Source organism: Agelaius tricolor, unplaced genomic scaffold (assembly GCF_023055355.1).
Source record: "Agelaius tricolor isolate 1412-34295 unplaced genomic scaffold, bAgeTri1.0.p SCAF_2, whole genome shotgun sequence".
Classification (NCBI taxonomy): Eukaryota; Metazoa; Chordata; class Aves; order Passeriformes; family Icteridae; genus Agelaius; species Agelaius tricolor.
In genome coordinates, this window is record NW_027269262.1 from 65,125,985 (window position 1) to 65,146,057 (window position 20,073).

Below are 20,073 nucleotides of genomic sequence, written 5' to 3' on the forward strand. Positions count from 1 at the left end.
CTGAAGCAACTTGGTCTTTACAGTATGTCTATCAGCCAAAAACTGCATTTCAAATGTTAACCATCAGTAGTAAGGGGATCTTATACTGAATAACACATTAAATACATCTTATTCTTGAACCATAGTACTTGCATCCCAGAATACTTTAGAGTCTAACCACAAAGCAGTTACTAAATATTAAATTTCTTTTTTAATTGGAAGAAACTCCTTAATCCACTTTAGCATTCCTTATGGTTACTATAGAATAGTAATGGCATAATTATTTTTTGCAGATTATAAATCTCTCTACCTATAAGCATATCATAATACATGCTGAAATAATAGCTTCAACTAATAAAAGTTTGGATTTGCCTTTGTTATGAAAACCATAAAAATGAAATAAAAAGTATGCAAAGTATTAAGAGGATCTTCTAAAGTATTCCCTTTTGACAAAGGTAGATACTATTAGAGACTGATGGAGGTGTGATATTTATGATCAGGGCTGAAGAGGCTAGAGCTTTGTTAATAAAATAAAGCCAGTATTACAAATTCAACATCTGTAAAGTATGGGTTCCAACAAAGAAGCAGGCAAAATACTTCAAACTTAGGGGTTGAAAGCTTTACTTATTGCTTTCAGTATGGGCAACATATTGGGAGAAAAAGTTGAGTTGAAACATGGTATAGTGGCAAACAAAGAATCAAGCAACAGAGGATAACATACATAATATCCATTATAAATCATAATGATTGCTGGAATATCATGGCACCAAAAGAACAAATTATGCTGTGTAGTTTACAGAAATCAGAAAAAGGAGAGAGTCTTCCCATAAAATATAATATGCCAAGGAAAGGTGCCAGTGAAGGGGGTTCTTATGATGACAATCTGTATATTTAAAGGTTAGTTCACTAAAATAAGTGTATGTAAGTTGTATTGCATTGCTGACTTTAGGGGTAGGAATAAAATATTGAATGCTTAGCAAAAAATAGGATCAAAGATGTTACTAACTTGCTATTACTGTTAATCACAATTTCTGATAATTAGATACTAATAATTTATTATCTTAAACCAGTGCAGTGACTTAACAAGCCACATTAAAGATGTGTGTCCTTTAAACCATTTCTTTCTCGGATTATGAATTCTAAAGACACACAGGAGAGCTAAATTGGAAGTGATAATATACAGGAATTTTTTAAAAACATTGGGGCCACTAAACAGAAGTGACTGCAATATAAATTATTTCAAAATTTCAGGAATAAGACTCAAACGAAAAAAAAAGTACTGTGACATCAAATTACAGAAGGGATTTTTTCATTAGATTTTGTTGTTTCTTTTAATAACATAACTAGTCAAAGTGACCCTAACATCAAACATGGGGAAAATTAAATTTTTACTCAGGATAAACATATGTTGACTGTGTTATAACAGAATTACAGAAAGCATAACTTACTACAGCAGAAAATGCAAGACAAAAGTCAGTATTTGTAAATGGCAAAATCTGCAAGATTACTATAGTCAAGCTGCTAAATCCTATCTTTCCATGTAGAAATATTCATAAATTCTGTCAGACAAATATTTAAAATAGAATAAGAGAATAAGAACACACACACACACACAAACGAACAAAAGCAAAAGCAAAAACAAAACCAAAATTACATCTCCAGATACTAAAAGGCAAATAATGTATTGCTTAAGTATGAAGGAAACAAGAGGTACACGTGGAAATGTGTGGGTCTTCAGAGCTCCCAGGGGCTTTTGGGACAGATTGTGAATGATAAGGACAGAGTGATAAAACAGTTTATTTCTTCCTGACAGCATTCATCTTAGGTCATACAATATCTTCAAGAGGAGATCTTTTCTCAGTGTTAATCCTACTGTACCATTATTTGCAGATGTCTCAGTTTATGGGTGACACCAATCTATTTGATACGCTTAAGGGAGAATGCCATCCAGAGGTACCTTGGCAGGCTTCAGAAGTGGGCCCAGGTGAACCTCATGAAGCTCAGCGAAGGCAAATGCAAGGTCTTTCACCTTGATTCAGACAATCCGAATTATCAGGAAAAACTGAGGGATGAATGACTTGAGCACAGCCCTGCAGAGAAGGCTTTGGGAATAATGGTAGATGAAAAATTTGGCATGAGCCAGCTGTGTGCACTTGCAGCCCAGAAAGTCAACCATTTTCTCAGCTGCCAAAAGAGGAGAGTGGCCAGCAGGTTGAAGGAGGTGACTCTCCTCCTCTACTCTAAAGATCCCACCTGAAGATCGTATCCAGCTCTGGGCATCCCAGTGCAAACAAAGTCATTGATTTCACAGAACAATCCAGAGGAGGGCCACAAAAAAGATCAGAGTGCTGGAACACCACTCCTGTGAAGAAAGGCTGAGTTGAGGTTGTTTAGCTGCAGAAGAGAGGCCTTTGGGGAGACCTTATTGTGGTTTTCCTACTCAAAATAAAAAAATAAACTAGGATCAGTGTCCAGAAAATAAATTGCTAGAAGAAGAAAACTAAGATAGGAGTTTACCAGAGAAAATAAATTGTCTCACAAAATCCCAGTCAAGCCAAACTAGACTCAGTCCTTGACTAATTGATTTTTTTAATCAGTGGCCAAGGATGAAAGAGTAATGGCATAGGGATACTATGAGTTTTAGGTAGGCCACCAAAAGTAATGTGTTTACCTCCAAGTACAATAAAGTAGTTTGTGATAGTGTATTAAGGCAACATACTTATATTCAAATGCAAAAATCGTTGAATGCTTCATTGAATGAAGCATTGAAGCATCATGAAGTCTGATGGAGGAGAAAACACAAAAGTAGCAGTACAATTTGGTGTGTAATTTAGGTGGTATTATGAATGAGGCCATTCATATAATATCTTTTATAAAATGGTGCATAAGGAAACCTGAATCCAGAGCACAAATTTTGATATGCAACAGAGCATTAATCAGGGGAACTTAAGTACAGGAAAGTAAAAACAAACAAACAATATGAAATGTTACAAATAATCATATGGCCATCCAGGGATTAGTTTTAGGAAATTTACTGCTAATTAAATAATTGGAATAATCTTCAATACTCTAAGATATTTTCAGAAGTATAGAGCCCCTTAGATCTGTGCACTGGACAGTTGTTGCTATGCTACATATTTCAGTCCATCTCTGTAGAACACTGGAAAGCTGTGCTGGGACACTGCCAATGAACTGCCCAATCCTACATGGTGGCAGGGCCTCCAGGATCACTTTGAAAAAACAATCTTTTTCAGTATATACATTTATGTCCATTTACTTTTGGGTTCAGGGAGCAAAGAGAAATTACCTTAAAACTTGTGACAAGGAACAACCTGGCTGGTTAGCAGAAACCTGTATCTACTAGAAGAAAGAATATTCTAGACCCTTATATCTGCCTTTTCTTCAGCCTTGGAGAGAGCAGATCAAGGAACAAGATTCACTAAAGGTTGCAGAAGTTAAACCTCATTCCTGTAAATCTAGTTAATTATGACATATATGTTTGTTTTTCTAGCACATTTGGTGAGAGTGGAGAAGGAAGGGATACACATTAGCAAGAGCCAGGTGTAAAGGCTGTAAAGGTCATTTTTGCTTGATTTTCAGTTTTTAGTCAGTTAAGATTCTTTGGATCTTTCTGTACTGAAAACTACCACAAACCCTTCCTAAATGTATTTGATTGTTCTTGGCCTAATCCCTTGGCAACTCATTTGTAGCCATCCATTAAATTAGCATAGCACCTTTTACCCTTAAAATTCTACAGCTTACTATCCTAGACAAACTAAAGCTTTAGGAACTGTTAATTAGGAGTTACGGGACTTAATTAAGATGGATGAAGAAGAAGGTTCTCAAACATCATCTTGTGTTGTAACATGTATTTCTATGCAAAATAGCTGTTAGTTTGTTAGAAATAGCAGAAGAAGTTGGTTTGAGAATTTATATAGGACTTAGGAAGAAAAATATTGAAGGTGATTTGCATGGGCTTTTTGAAGTATGAAGCAGAAAAAAATTTTACTCATGTACTATAATTCAGGTAGTGTTACATAAAACAAGCAAACAATTTGCAAGATTTTCTGACTGGGCTATTTAGCATGCAGAATCTTCAGTCTCTAAATGTTTTCAGTGCACAGGTATTAAAAGCATTTCTAAATATTAGGGTATCTTCCATCTGCTAGTGAGAATTCACTAAGAAGGAAGAAGACTGGATAAAGGTGCATTTTGACAAGAGAAAACATTTTCAAAATATTACTTCTTGAATAATGTCCTTGTAAATAAAAACATGGCCAGTTTTTAACCTTTGTCAATGGATGAAGTATTATTGCATTTTGATAGATAGATTGATAGATAGATAGGTAGATAGGTAGATAGATAATAGATAATAGATAGACAGATATTCCAGGTGACTTTGGTGTGTTCTCTCAATTCAGGAGAAAAATATCTGTCTGATGAATCAATATAGATACATGTAGATATATCAGGCAAATATTTTCTCACTCATATAACTTGTTTCAGAACAAAACTTTATGCATGCTCAGAAATCTTCTCTCTTAAGATAAAGTTAACTACTGCATTGATGAATATACTGTTTGCAATTTAATCCTCCAAATCAATTTTAATTTTTAAAGTGAAAAATGTTATCAAAGTCAGAAAAATATCTTCTGATAAGTTAAATGGAAAAATCTATGTGAAATCACTGAAACATCAGACAAACCACCTAAATCTAAATTCATAGATATTAAAGGTATGATAGAGTAGCCTTTCATATTATGATCATAACTATGGAACAGATGTGTGTTTTTCTCATCTTTATTGCAGCTTCAAGGTTGCACTTCATTCATGGGAAATGTAGAGTGGAAGTGAGATCCAGTCTGTAGATATAGCCATAACATGCAAAGATTAAGTTTTCCTGTAAGGTGATCTAAAAGAAAAATTGGTGTCCCTTCACTCTGTCTTGGTAACTGAAAGAGATAGGCTTAGCACCATTATGCTGCTTCAGAACAGTGAGTTCTACCTCTGATTAACTTCCTTAGGTCTGTGTCCAGATTCATGGAAGTTAATGACACTTTAGTATTTTCGCTTTGCTTGAGCTAATTACAGAGAATTCGAATTGAGAATCTTGGTTGCCTATTTTCCTAAAAAAGGTAAATGTGATAAAAAGGTAGGCAGATAACAGAACGAGGTTGATAGCCAAGTAGTGCCAAAAGTCAGCTGTAGATTAATAAATACCCAGAAATCAAGGAATTGCATAAAATTAATAATTTTGGAGAATTATCCCTTCCTTATATTACTACAGATGTGGGTGCAGCTCTAAAATAGTGCAAGTACAGCATAACCACAATCTCTGCACTACATATTTTTCCCTTAAATTTTAGATCACAAAGTGCCATGGCATCAGTTAAGCATGATTGCAAACAGTTCTTTGATGCATTACTGTATGTTGGTTATATTAAACCATTTCTTGTTTCAATCAGAAGCAGAATAGACCATTTAGTACTGGATAAAAATACAGTCGAGACAAAGAGATGGTAGAAATAGTGTGATCTTTTTAAGTTTTATTTAATATACTTATGACTTATATTTCTTTGGGTTTCAAAGAGAGTCAAAGGGTAAAAGAATTTAGAATTATACAAAAAATCTGAAATTACAATATCAGTATCTGTATAAAAGAGAACTTATGTAAACTGTGGTTTTTATTTTAGCATTTTTTCTTCAGCTTCCTAAGTTACAAAAGATGTAGACGCCTTCTTATATCTATCCTTTGAGGTGATACAGTATATTGATTTGACACATCTTGAGACCTAATAATCAAGTACATGTTTTTATGATTGGCTGATGTTGCCTTGTGTCAGGCTGCCTAAAGAATGTTAAGTTGACTGAGGTCATCTATAGCCTATAGATAATCTACACAACTAATAAAAATGCTAAATAGACTGTCAATCTGTTTTCCAATCATATCAAACTCCCTAATCCAATTTGTAATTTACAAGATGAAACTAATCTAAAAAAAAAAAAAAATAAAATATGTGTGCTTACTAGAATAGAGTGATATATTACCCGTGCTCATCTAGCTGCATTTTAACATTTGAGCTTTCTATTGAAAGGCTATGATAATGAATATCATAGCCTGGTAAATTTTTAACAGATTTTTATGGACAGAACATTGTACTGGTGATCATTATCTGAAAAAAAAAAGAAAACGCTCTATCTGAGCCTCAGATGTGTGGAATGCATTACTTTATAACCTTAAAAATCCATTTTGTGCTTTCTCATAAGGTATTTCCAGCTGCAGATTCAGATCTGAGGATGATATCTGGCTGAAAATATACATTATAAAAATAATAGTAATATTTTGTACTGCATACAGTAAACTCCAAATTTTTTCTTTTCCTGATGTGGTAAAATGTACATTTCAGTTTAGTGGACTTAGAAATATAAAACAGAGGAACTGTGACTATAGAATACTGTATTCCAGTTCCATGACAAAACTAAATTTAGTGGCAAATCCAAGAACACCCTTCTCCAAATCTGTAGGTGTTAGCAAAGAATCTATGGTCCAAAAGTTCACATTATTGAAGAGTATTATATTTGCTTACCAAGACATGCATCTAAAGAAACCTACATTTTAACAAAGACTATGAATTTCATCGTTAGTCAGATAATTTCCTAACTTCAGATATGCTTGGTTTAAAGTCACATATTGCAGTAATTTGTAGGGCCACTGATAAATTGTCAGTCTTGTTCAGCTATGTGAATACAGATTTTGTAGCATAAGCCATTCTGCAAAAAGTTTTCATGACTTTCTGCTGTAAGTCCTATAAATCAGATTAATTCCCAGGGAGATGTGGCCATTTCCCAATTTACAGTTAATCAATACATGTTACATTTATTTTCAGTTTGCTTCTTAGAAATCAAATTCCTGAAATAATGTGTTTTTAGTTTAGAACATGAAATATTGACTCTGACTGTTTTTAATTATATCATTAAGATGAAACAAACATTTTCACATGTAATAGAATCCTATTATTTAGCCTCTGTTTCCAGTCATAAGGCTGGATATTACAAATCCAGAATAAGTAGTTAAAAATTCTTAGGATAGGAATTTGCTTTGGCTTCTGGTGACCTGTTGTTCAGACTGGGGAACTCATGGTATTTTCCATACAGCCTAATCTCCCCATTTTCTTTTACACAAAAACCAGAGAGAAGGGTTTGCAGTGTTGAGTTCACACATCTCATCCTAAAATAGGAGGCAAGAGGTGCTCCCACACCCCAGCCATGCCCTGGTGTTTAGGTCTAACTAAAAGAAATAAGTAATATTTTGCTTACTAGAAGAATGAAGTTACGTGCACTGGTCTAGGAGAGGAATTCACATTACTGATCAAGGTGCTCAACTTCCATATACAGAGAATCCAAAGAACTTCGTATTTCATGATAAAATGTCAGGTGTGCATGAGGAAGGTTTCAAAATGAGGCAGAAGAAAAAATTCAATTAAGAGTAAAAAATTTGATGTTATTTTTATTTGCTGACTATTTCTTCAAACAGCAAGTACTAAATAAGAGAAGTTGTAAATTCTTTTAAAGTTAATTTTCAGTCTTTTGGTAAGATAGGCACAATTTATTTCCCTAAATGTCTATAACTCTATTACTATATAATCCATTAATACATCATGCCTAACTTCTACCATCACTTCAAAATGGAATAGAACTGCAAAATTTTGCTTTATTTTGCAGTCACGTATGTGGGTCACAGCTCATGTTCTACAGCCTAATTTCTTAGTTACTCTTTGGTGGATCCTTTAAAGTAATGTATAGATATCCAGGGCCTTTCAGAATGGGAACATTCTGACTTCAGATAAATTTTGATGTCATTTGCAGATAACTTGGCACAGTTATTCCTTCTTAAAAAGAAAAAAAAATTAAAAAATTAGAGGTTTTTTTAAGAATAATGAACTTGATTACAGTTTTGGTTACTTCCAAGGTAGGGGAATTTAAAAAGCTCACCAAATATAAAACAAAATGAATTTTAAAAGTGCATCACTGAAATACTGTGAAGGGGCAGAATTAACCTCCATTCTCAGTGATGGATTTTAATGCAAGTACATTCTGCATTATACTTCTTTACAAAATAAAGTTATTGAAACCTTCTTATGTAGCACATAAATATTCTTTTTCTTAACTTCCTCTAGATACTGTAAAATCCATGCTTTTTTCAGGCCTTTCAACTTTAGGAATTGTCAATGCTATGACCATTTTAGCTTTAGTTGAATCATTGCACACATAATCCCCTGAACTAAGGATCATTTCAAATGATTATTTTCTAGGTGAGATAGTTTAATTTGCAATAAAAAGTTCTAAACTACAACTCAGGAAAAAATTAAAAATGCTATAAAATTTTACTTGGAAATTTCTTAGTTAAAATTTGCCTACGCCCTACAGGGCAGGGCAAGGAAAAAAAAAAAGTTGCTTCCTTTCTTCCTATTTGTCCAGCTAGAAACAGCTGATTGTGATTTCAGCCACACAGAAAGATAAAGGCAATGCCTTCACCTTTCAGTAGCAGAATAATGGCAAAAAAGAACCTGGTAAGTCTTAGGAAAACGTATTCTTTCTTGTTTAGGACAGCCAATTTTTTGTTGGAACGTTGGAATACTTCCTGAAAAAGAAAGAGTAAACTCATTTTTACCTAAATGCAAAGAATTTCACCTTACAGTTAGTGATACTTAATCCTGTGATCAACTCCCAGATGCTGTGTCTGAGGTGATTTTCAGTAATTTCCTTAAATTTTATTTGGTTCTCAGTAGATAAGAATAAAAATATCCTGGCTTTTGCTCTTCCTGTCCCTCTAATTGGCAGAATTTCAACCCAAGGCTTTAGATGTCTGATTTTCATTTTTTCGTGTGTGTGCCAGGAGTAGTTTTTGGCATCTGGCACTTTAATAATAATATTTCCAGTGACCAGGCATTGGATAGAATCAAAGAATTGGCACTGTATTTTGTAATTTTCGCAGAAGCATTTGATTTGATTGACTCTAGAATGCTGATTAGAGGAGATAATGCTATGATGCTCTTGAGGATAAGTCACTTAGCTCAGATTCATGACTGTTTAACAAGAAGAGCACACAGATTTGTTGTACAGGGCAAGGAATCTGGCTTGGCTGAAATGGACTGTGATGTCCGCCAAGACTCAGTCTTCAGACCATGTTTATTGAATTTATTTGTCAATGATTTATTCTTGATTGTATTAAATCTATTTTACAGCTATATAGATGATGCAATGTTACAATATGGTTCTAATTCATTGGCCATGGTAGAGAAGGATTCACATAATTTATGGAGTAAACTTTAAAAGGAAAGCCTTTTCTAATGAACAAGAGAACTGCTAGCTATTAATATTTCCAAACAAACCCCAAACACTTTGCAGTCTTTACTCAGTAAAAAAAAAGAGAAAGCCCTACACTGAAATACATACTTAAGTAATGACTTAAGGATTGGATCAACACTGTCTAGTTACTCTTGAGCAATTTTGCGTTGAAATGCTGTTAATTGGAAGCAGGTATCACTTTAAAAGGTAAGAAGTCCACAGAATATATTGTCCTTAAGCAATAGATGAAGAAAGAAACAAAAAATCTGCAATGTGCTGTCAGAATAATGTTGTATAAGTTTAGAAGTAAGACAAACAGACTGTGATATCGATAAAAAGCTATGTAGATTTGTTTTATGTTAACGCTATGGATAGATAAAATCCAATTTTGCTTTAGGCAAATTTTCAGATTTGTAGCTTGACAGAGTATAAGAACACATCACTGCAGCTTTTATGTGAATAAGTCAACTTACTTCCTCCTCAGTGAGTCTGGAGCTATGCAAATTTATTTTATGTTTGGAGAGGCCCCTGGTTATATGAAAACAATGTTGTTGTTTCTTTTAGATTTTAATTTAACATTCTGAGCCTTGGAGGGAGAAATCATCATAGACTCATTTACCCTACAGTCAATGTGACAGTATGGGAGGATACATTTATTTGAACAGGCATCCAAAGGTGATAAGAACTGAAATAATCTTTGGAAAAATTCACCTGCATCTTAATTGAATATTTAAAATCTTTCTCAAGGTATAACTGAGAATAAATTATGTAATGATGTGGTAGAAATTATTTGATTTTATACTTCCTTCTGCTTAATATTACCACATATTCTTGGATAGGAGTAGGGTAAGTTTCTTGCTGTGAAAGTCATTTGAGATGCAACACAAAGCATTTTACATTAATGAATTTTATTATCTCCTGTGCCGATACTTTTATGAATGAAAATATAAAGGTACTTATATACTTTTTTAAAGCAGGTGCTGGTTGAGACCTTCATTTCATATTGGCATCCTCTCTTGTATATAAAATTTTTAATGCTGTATAATTTCATATGGATATTTTAAAAATCAAAGAGTTTTTATATGCAGTGAATAGATTTTATATGAGGGTATGTGATACAACACATTCCTTCTTCAAGGCAGAAATATTTAGATGTGTCTCCTGTCTTCTAGTTTTATGTTTCAGGTTTTGGTTTGAGGGATTTTTGCAATTTTTGACCTATGGATAAATCCCACTGGATAAATATCTATGCCATGAAAATCTGGTTATGCTTTGCTTAATATTTTAAAAAGTAAACAGAATTTCCTAAGTCTTGGATGCATGAATTACTGACATCTAAGCCCTCTGTAAGTAATCCAAATGTTGGAATATGCTAATACTGAAAAAGATGTAAAATTCATTTATTTTGAAAAATAGTGCTCATTCCATTTAACTGTTGACATGGTTATCTCATCAAACTTCAGCCTCAGTAAGAACAAACAAGAGAGGTTGAGTTCCAAATTTCAGTGACACTTTGATACCTGCAATCAAATAATAAAATTATAAATGAAAATATGTTTCCATGTACACACAAAGCTGAGAAATGCATAATTTTTTCATAACTCCAAGTGTATTGAAGTCAAAGCTTAGCTTAGACAGTCTCTGTCATGGATGTTTATCAGGGTTACTGTTTGCTCTGCCTCCCATCCTGTCTTCACCTTACTTTTAACTATATTGTCTTCTTCTTCTTCGTCTGCCATAATTGAGCAAAATTGAGAAAATATGATTTCTGTTCACTGGAATACCTTATTCAAAACAAGGAGCTCCCATAATAGAAGAACTCTTCTGCCACTGTACGCTAAAAGAGATTAATCCTATCTTGGGAGAATATTGCTGGTATTGCTCCTTGTGTGTCACTAGCCTGTAGTCATATGTACTTAAAAAGGTGCTTTGTCTTAAAAGTGGGGGGGAAATCTAGGCTGGTTTCAAAGCCAGGACTCTGAGAAAGGTGAGTTCTTGTAGTGCTGATACTGACTAGTGAAGAAGGAAAATCCTGGTGGTCAAGAAAGTTCCTGAATTTACGATTCAGCTCCATGGAGTTGGCCTCAGGGGAAGAGACAAACTTGTTCTTCATCTTTTGCCTGACAGTTGCCTTAGTCAAGCTAGGGCTAAGGTTGGCAAAACTCTGCTCTTAAACAATTATATTTTTATATTTTCAGATTTTTAAGATTTGCTTTTTAAAACTTTCTTTTTATCTATAGATGATATGGTTTCCTTCAAATTCTTTAAATACTTGTTGACACACTTATCTTTGCCAGTTACTTTGAAGATCTTTTGAAAAGATTGCTCTTTCAGTGATAATGAAGATAAAGGTACAGGGTGTTTAACCATTGGAAACTATCACTACTGAAGGTAAGCATGAAAAGAAAATCTCCCTCTTAAAAAGCAGATTTTTTTCCTTACGAATTCACCTGTCAAAGACCTCTTGCACATGCTGAATTTCTGTTTCCTGTGAGCTAGGTTTTTGCATTTACAGGAGACCAGCTTATTGAAACTGGGGGTTTGAGAGCTTTTTACCAGAAGTGAAAATACTGTGAGCAGGTCAGTTATAGATCTATTTCAACACCTCTTAGGCAAACTAATTTTTCTGTTCAGTTTATACCTTAATTTACATTTTGTGCAATGAATCACTGGGATAACCCTAACATTTGCATGCCATGACTTTTGAATGTTTAAAATAGAAGCCTTCATGTTGAATTGACAAATGGTTTGTATTAATATAAAATTAGATTTAGGAAAATCATTTAATCTATAAATGACATCTGGTATTTACAGCTTTAGAGTCTGATGAAGATAGATGCACTAACTTACATGTTTATAATATTTTGTAAATTTGCAAATGCACATTTAAATTGATTGTATCCCTCTCCAATCCTTCAAATGTCACTGGCCCTCTAAGGACCTAGTTCAAAGCTCACTTTCATTAATGGAAAGACTTACAATCTAAATGTATACCCTAAAATTAAACAGAGAATAGGAACATTCCCTAGCTCTGGAATACTACTCTTTCTACTGTTCAAGTATTAGGATGTTCCTCAGCCTGACTTGGGCCTGTGCCAGCTAGTTTTTGGACTCCTGATCTAAAATTTGGATTTTAGATCAGGAGTCAGCATGAGTGAGTGAAAGTCATGAACAGACACTTTGAGGGCAGCCACCTTGTTCTGGAGGATAAAAGAGTTAAGTTATATAGAGTGTGGGACTGTGTCAATTGGCCTTTGTGTCTCTTTCCAGGTGCTCACAATGTCTAAACAAGCAAGTTTGGGGTGCTGGGTTTCCCTGTGTTCTCACAGCCTTGCACTGTAGGGACTGTAAGGCTGTGCTTGAATAGAACGGGTCAGAGGCTCATTTTGATCAATAAGAAATTCTTCATCAGAATGTCTCTTCCAGTCCAAATTAGTGTAGAATTCCTAATTAAGAAAGTACACAATTCCACTACCTCATCCAAGAACAATAACTGGAGGGGGGAGAATAAAGCCCTGGCTTAAAAAAATCAACAGCTGGGGAACCAGTAGACTCCAGCCCACTGGAGTCATCTTCTGTGACTTACCATGGTGGTATTTGGGATCTCAGTGTGAGGCCAATGTGCTGTTGTACTCTAAGATCCAGGGTCAAATGGAATCGGACCTTTTAAATTTCAAGTGGTACTTTTGAATACCCAGAAGATTGGGGTCCATATCCCTTTAGCTTGGAAAAACAATATATTTGAAGACAAATATTAAAAATCCCTAAAAACTCAGGACTTTACTTCTTTGTATTGTATTTCTTTTTTCTGATTCAACTAGCATCTTAAATGTTTTTGATTTTGACTTATGCAGAAACTTGTCTTCAATTTTAAAGAAATTTTTAAGCAGGAAAGGTAAGGGTCATTTAGAAGTTTTCCCTATGCATGTGTATGTGATTGCGTATAAAAACTTCAGTGAAGAAAATTATATATTCTGCAACAAAGTTACTTTTATTAATTCTTTCTAGTGTATCAGTATTTGTTTCTTCTCTTGATGTTAAATATGTCTGTTTGGAGAAGAAAGGGACTATTCATGAAGTTCTTTATCATTGGTTCATACAATTTACTTTAATGGCAGTATTTAATATCTACAAGTTTAGACAGAATTTGGGCCTTTAACATTGTTTTGCATGAATCTAGAATGCAATTATTTATCATCTTTTCCTTCCTATCCATATTTTGCTCAGGAACATACAAAGCCTTTACAGTCTTAGACCTATGTTGGTCCACAATAGACTGTACTTCTATTATACATATTTTCTAAAAAAGTGACAAATATGTAGACTGCAAGTTCTGAATAAGCTTTAGTTATAGTTATATAGTTATAGTTATGACTGAAAGCACGTACACCTGAGGCACTTTTTACTCAGATTGTTTCCCACCACTTCTTCTTGGTTCCATTTTCCTTATACAATATGGAGTCTAACACAGCAATAAGAATTTTGTTTGGCTATATTATGGCAAAAAAGTGTTGCATGTTTAACCTTGCCAGAGTGAGAAATAGTCTCAATGCATCAGAGTCAATAGAGTCCCTGAGACATCCTTGCTAGAATGGGAAAGGATGCATTGTTCCTTCCGTTGTGCTCATGATTCCTGTGGCCAGTATGCTTCCATAAATATTCCTCAAGGATTGTCTTCAATACTCCAAAGTGAGAGTATCCAGGAGAATGAGTTCCTTGCTAATCTGCAAAGCCAGAAAGAGGGTGCAATAGGAAAAGGTAGCATGTGGTTTATCTTGCCAATAATGTGCAGTTCAATATTCTTGCCAATAATGTGCTCTGTACAGTTGTCCAGTGTTTTTGTAAGGTTTTTGGACAGTTTTGGCCTCTGAAATCATGACGTCTCCAGACACTTTGTCTTCTCAGCTCCTCTGCCAAGACAAAATAAATCAAAGAATATTGATGCTAAGACTGGGAATATTCATGGTACTGCTTCATGTTGGTCAATCTATTTTCCCAGTAGTCTCAAGTCTACCTCTATTATCCCTCTTGAGGAAACCAAGGGAAAATAAGTTTTCTAACTTGTGCAAAATCTAGGTTTTAACAACCATAGTAAAAGAAGGACAAGTTTTGCCCATGCAAGTGAATAATCTCTGTAAGACATATAGGAAATGCTACAGGCATTACATTTTCCCTTTTCTTCATTTTGGTGTATTTGTGTCTTCATTCAATGGTTCTATTTTGTTTCTCATCTCACTTTTCTCCATATTTTATTTAATTTTTTTTCTCTTTTTCTTATCTTGTCCTATTAGGAATCTGCAGACCATCCTGGCTCTCTTGGCTCTGTTATTCATGCACAGAGCTTTCAAACTGGTTGAAAATGGACTAAAAATATCATCTGGTCCTGGCTAAAATGTGACTGTTAATTCCATATGCATTAAATGGGTACTGTTTACATCTGTTTTTACCTGGTCATTGCATGACATGACCTTTTGGTTCTGGTTTCCTGCTACCTCTGACCTTGCCTTTACAAAACCTGCTTCACAACATCTGATTTGAGCAAAAATTAAGTTCCTTGTGTAGCAGACTACCAGTTTCATGCAGCATAGATGACAATGCTCTTGTCTCATTTAAATAATCCCTCTCAATAAGATGTCCTCTGTGAAAGCAAGGGGAAAATAAAGTTTTGTCTATAAATTATTGGCCAAAGACTGTTTTCTGTATGATATATAGAAGCTGTAAGGAAATGCATTCTATTGGGAGTACTTTTGTCAAGATAAATAGATCTTAAGTTCTCTATACCATTTTCAAAAAAAATTCTGTAGCAACCCATAGATACAAAATGTTTCCATATCACTATTGATAAAAGGAGTCTTAAAAGGGAAAAGAGTTCTCAACAAACTGAAAAGAGACGTGAAATCATTATTGTAAATATCACTAACAATCAATTAATGATATCTGAAATAAATGTGTATAAAGAAAACAATATAGAAATGAAATAAAATACAGCTAATACACCCAAAATTGTAAAATTGTTTTAAGAAGAGCCTTTCTCATTACAGCTGAATGTGATTTTCCAGATAAAGGCATTGTAATATGACCCTGTGTGCTGTTCTGTGTGTACAATAAAGCAAGCAAAATTAATCCCTTCCCCTGATGACCTCTAGAAATGAAAACCCATTATAGTAATAATATTTGTACTTAGGCCTTGATGTTTTTGTGCTGAATCTGAATGCCATGAAATGATTGTATACAGTGGCTGATGAGGACACATGTACAGATAAATACATAAATAATCCTCTTTATATAGGTGCAAGGTGACTTTTTAGATCTGGTATGGAAACTAGTTGAAGCCTAATAAAACTGGTAATCATTTTCTTTACTGCTTAGGCCTGAATCTTATTATGTTGAAAGGTCTATTAGGAATTTTTCCCTTTTTAACATGGAATGTATGTAACTGGATATTGTGCACAATTTTCCTGTTTGTAAAACTTGAATTAAGCATTGAAATTTCTGCCTAAGTTACTGGTTTTGGCATTTGCCAAAGTATATAGGATATCAAATACTACAATACATCTTTGTTACCAGTCTGTGGTTCGGTTAGCAAACCCCACTTAAAGGGTAAAAGATCTTTCAAAAAACAACATTATTTAGCTTGGAACAGGAATCAATACTCCATATGATATGGTAATGAAACACAGACTTTGCAACATATTGACGGACAGTGAGAAAGTGTGTGTGGTGAGGGGAGTGGGTGTATTTGTGTGCATGTTGGAGGGACCACAATAGTATTAATAGCCTGTAAAGGAGGTTTCTGACATTTGGTAAACACATGAGCACGACACAGAGCACAATAGGAACTACAGTTCAGAAACAATGATACGTACATTACTCTGGAACGCCATTAAGTACGTGTAAGCTTTCTTCTGTCAGCATTTGTATTTTCACAGGATGTAGTAGCAAAGCATTGGCTTTGTGGAAAAGGAGGTCTAAAAAGACATCCACATATTGTTTTACTATTCTGCTTTACTTTTAATGTTTATGTATCTTTCTGATGTGGGCTGTACATTCAAGGCAGTTCAGTTTTGCACTGTCTGGCTTTCTATTTGTCTAAGTGGTAATAAATTCCCATTGATCAGGGCTTAGTGGAAATTAGAACACCCTCCATGTGCCTCAGTCAGGGAGGCTGCTCCCAGCAGACTCTCACTCACATTAAAAGCCCACCGGAATATTTCAGGATGGTTGGTGTTGCTGCATATTACTTCACAATGTCAATACCAGAAGGCCTATTGATTTGGATAGCTTTCTTTAAATAAAAGAAATTCTTTAGTATTTGAAAATAGTAAAATTTGTCACCAGAGCAAAAATAACACTACTTTCTTAGGCTGTCCATCAGCTTGGGAAAGCCTTGAATTATTGTACACTGTATTTCTTTTTTTTTCAAAACCATATGTGTTGTGATTTCAGTATATTAATTGTAAAGATTTATAATTGTAGACTTAGTCTGAAAAAAAGCTTGAATTTATTAATTGTGTTTTATTTCAGATTAAGATTGGGATTTCTTTTAAGCAGTGTGTATATGTGTTTAAAGAGTGTGATCTGAGAAAGATACAGATACATGCAAGACTTATCAGTCTTTCAGACCTGTACTACTCAATGTTGGTCAAGCAGCAGTGGCAGAGAAGATATGGAGAGGTCTCTTTCTAATGCTGACTTCCATATGAGTGTAAGCAGGCTGCTAAAAAGTGAGAGAGAGAGGAGATATTAAAGCAAAAAAGACAGATATTAATTGGAAGGCAATATATGCCATGCTAATATCTGCACACATGAAATTCTTCATAATAATTAAATACCTAAGTCAGTTGCTTAAATCCGTATTATAAAGAACTTGAAGTCAAGATTCATCTGTATGGCATAAAGATTGCCAATGAAGAGTGTGATTTGGCTTCAGAGGTGGTTTCTTTTTCCGAAAGAGGTTAGGAAGGCTGCAACTCAGATATATATCTAAGTGTGCCATATATCATGATGAATATGTCATCTCTACATCAGAAGTTTATAATCTAATAGTATTTTCAGTATTTTTACTCAGATTGTTTCCCACCCCTTCTTCTTGGTTCCATTTTCCTTTGCCTAATCCTTCAGGATCCTTCCTGGTATTTGCTCATCCCTGCATATATGACTTAATGTCAGTAGTTGATGAAGGCTTTTGAAAGGATAAAGCTCCTTGGGATGGGTGAAAGTATGTGGCTGCTTTTGCCTGGGCATTCCTCTTCAGCATCTCTCTTAAGCTCAACTGTTTTCAAATCCTAGTACTACTCTATGTATATAATGCAACTTTCTCTTCTAGCTCAAAATGTGGGGTTTTTTCAAAAACAGCATCAGTCAAGCACAGCCAGTTAAATGAACACTTGTATTCAAATAACTTACTGATTATGCAAAACAACTCTGCCTGTTACGATACACATTCAGTGCAGAAAATTGCTGTGTTATTTGGACTGCTTTTCCCGTCACAATGAAACATACATCTGCTTACAGCTAAAAGTCCAAGGGCCTGATTTAGTAAAAATTAGTGATCCATCAGATTGATGGGCAATCTGCAGTCTTGGTGCCTTGAAATTTCTTGCATCAGTCACCAGATCATGATTTACTAATAGGGTTTCAGGGCTTGCAAAATAGCACAACTCTAACCACATATTAATATTTAATCTGGCATCTTAAGTGCACCTAACAAAAGACCCCAGAGCTGCTGACAGGACCCTACATTGTGAATTTCTTTAAAAGGAATTGAGCATTTCTATAGTGGTTTCATGTGGAAATCTGAAACAAGGAGAAATACATGACTTAAGCCCTGCTCATGAACTTACAAGCTTCTGAATATCTTTTCTTGGAAAACTGTTTATAGTCTGCAGGTTTTTTTGCAATCTAGCTTCATTAACATATGACAGAACTTCCTTTGGCCATTTCACTGTCCATAGCTCGCTATTGCAGAGAAATTTCAAAACTCATTTCTATACCATGTGCAATTAAACAGTCTGATCTATTAATGCTTAATCCACTTGGCAACTCTAGAAAGGTACTAAATGAGGTTAAAAATGTATAAGTCACAAAGACCTCTTTATAGCCATGAAATTTAGTAATTGAATCTGCACAAACTTAGTAAATTGGGCCCTCAGTGTTTTGTATAGCATTTTAAAGTAGCCAAAATAGGCAAGAAGCTGAATTACATATTGACAATGTTTCTACCATTTCTTCCATTTCATAGTTTAAATAGAGCAATAGAGTGATTTAATAATCAACTTCTGCTGCTGCTGTCAGATGAATATTCTAATTTTACAAAATGTATATAGTGCGTGTCTAGAAAAACGTTTATTGTTTTCTTCCATTTTCATATGCCATAATTTATGAAAGATGTTCCCAACACCACCTGTAATAACAGAATGTTTATTAGTGTGCAAATGAGGGTTATAAATGATGCTGCTTATCTATGGAACAAAACACAAAAGACAACTTATTAGCAAAAGACAAATTGCTCAGCAAATTTCAATGAGCTGCTATGTTTGTCATGAAAAAAACCTTTTATTTGCACAGATCAATGTTTTTATAATCCATTTAAAATAATATACTTGCCACTAGGTGGCTATTTCTGATCAGATCATTTTACCATTTTAATTACATTTTTAATATCCTGGCTGCATAAACAAAGATAAATTACAAGCCTTGCACAATCTGGCTGCTAGCTCAGGCACAATCTGTAATAATATCAGCTTTTGTTTGTGCCTCCTCTAATTAGATTCTGAAATCTAGGCTTTATCAATCAATAATTTTAATTTCAGAATTGCCTTTTGATCTTACATTTCGTGTTTGTTTGCAGAAAATGATCAGTAGGACAAAGCTGATAATTTATGCAGAAACAATCTCTCAGCAGTGTTACAAGCGCATTCCTAGCCATCAACACAACCCGGCAGACTAAGCTTGACACAGGTCTAATTAGCATGCAGATATGTGTCGCCTCATTGGCAATTCAAATTGCTTTTTTATAATGTACCTCAAATTGTGCTACTCAAACATTGTATTTGATTTCCAAAGCCCCCTGGGCATCCCATAATGTCTCCCTTCATCCTGGGTACGAAGCATTTATTGAACAATCTGCTTCGACTCTGGCTATCTTTTCGAAAGCACCCAAACATCATAACCATGGGACCAGGTTTTCCTCCTCATCCGACAGCAACTTGTTCTTCTGCAGGGTGGCGGGTGCCACGTCCGTAGGTTCGGTGATGATATGTTACCTTGTGAGCTCCTGCTCCCACGGTGGCTGCTCTATAGAGGGCTTCATTCCTGTGCCACTCATCTAAAAAGGGGGAGGATGTCTACAGAGCACACATTAATATGCGGCACATAACCACGTCTCTGAATGCCAGCCTTCCATTCTTCATTAAACAAAATGGCTGGATTGCAGTGATTGTTTTCCCCTCCACGCGCGCGCGCGCGCAGGCACACACACCATGCACGCAGGCACATACCCACACACCCCCCACACACGCTCTGGCTCTCTCCTTTTGTCCCTCATGCACACGCATTCACACACTCACACACACACACTCACACACACACACACACACACTCACACACACACACACATAGCGTGTCACTGTTGGTGCAGCGAGTTACGTGTGAAAAGTTATCTGCGGCATGCGTGACACGCAAGGAGATTCCTGCCAACGTCAGGGCCCTTTTTTGCCATGCAGCAACAAGTGGCAGAATCAATGG

At 35.0% G+C, this 20,073-nt stretch overlaps 1 long non-coding RNA gene across 1 annotated transcript; it reads right to left on the reverse strand.

Moving 5' to 3' along the window:
- Positions 1-13,401: 13,401 nt before the first annotated feature.
- On the reverse strand, positions 13,402-19,801 carry LOC139587229 (uncharacterized). The gene is made up of 2 exons (XR_011678345.1): positions 19,593-19,801; positions 13,402-14,237 (listed from the first exon to the last, which is right to left on the reverse strand). It is a non-coding gene; the product is annotated as an uncharacterized lncRNA (long non-coding RNA).
- Positions 19,802-20,073: the final 272 nt, after the last annotated feature.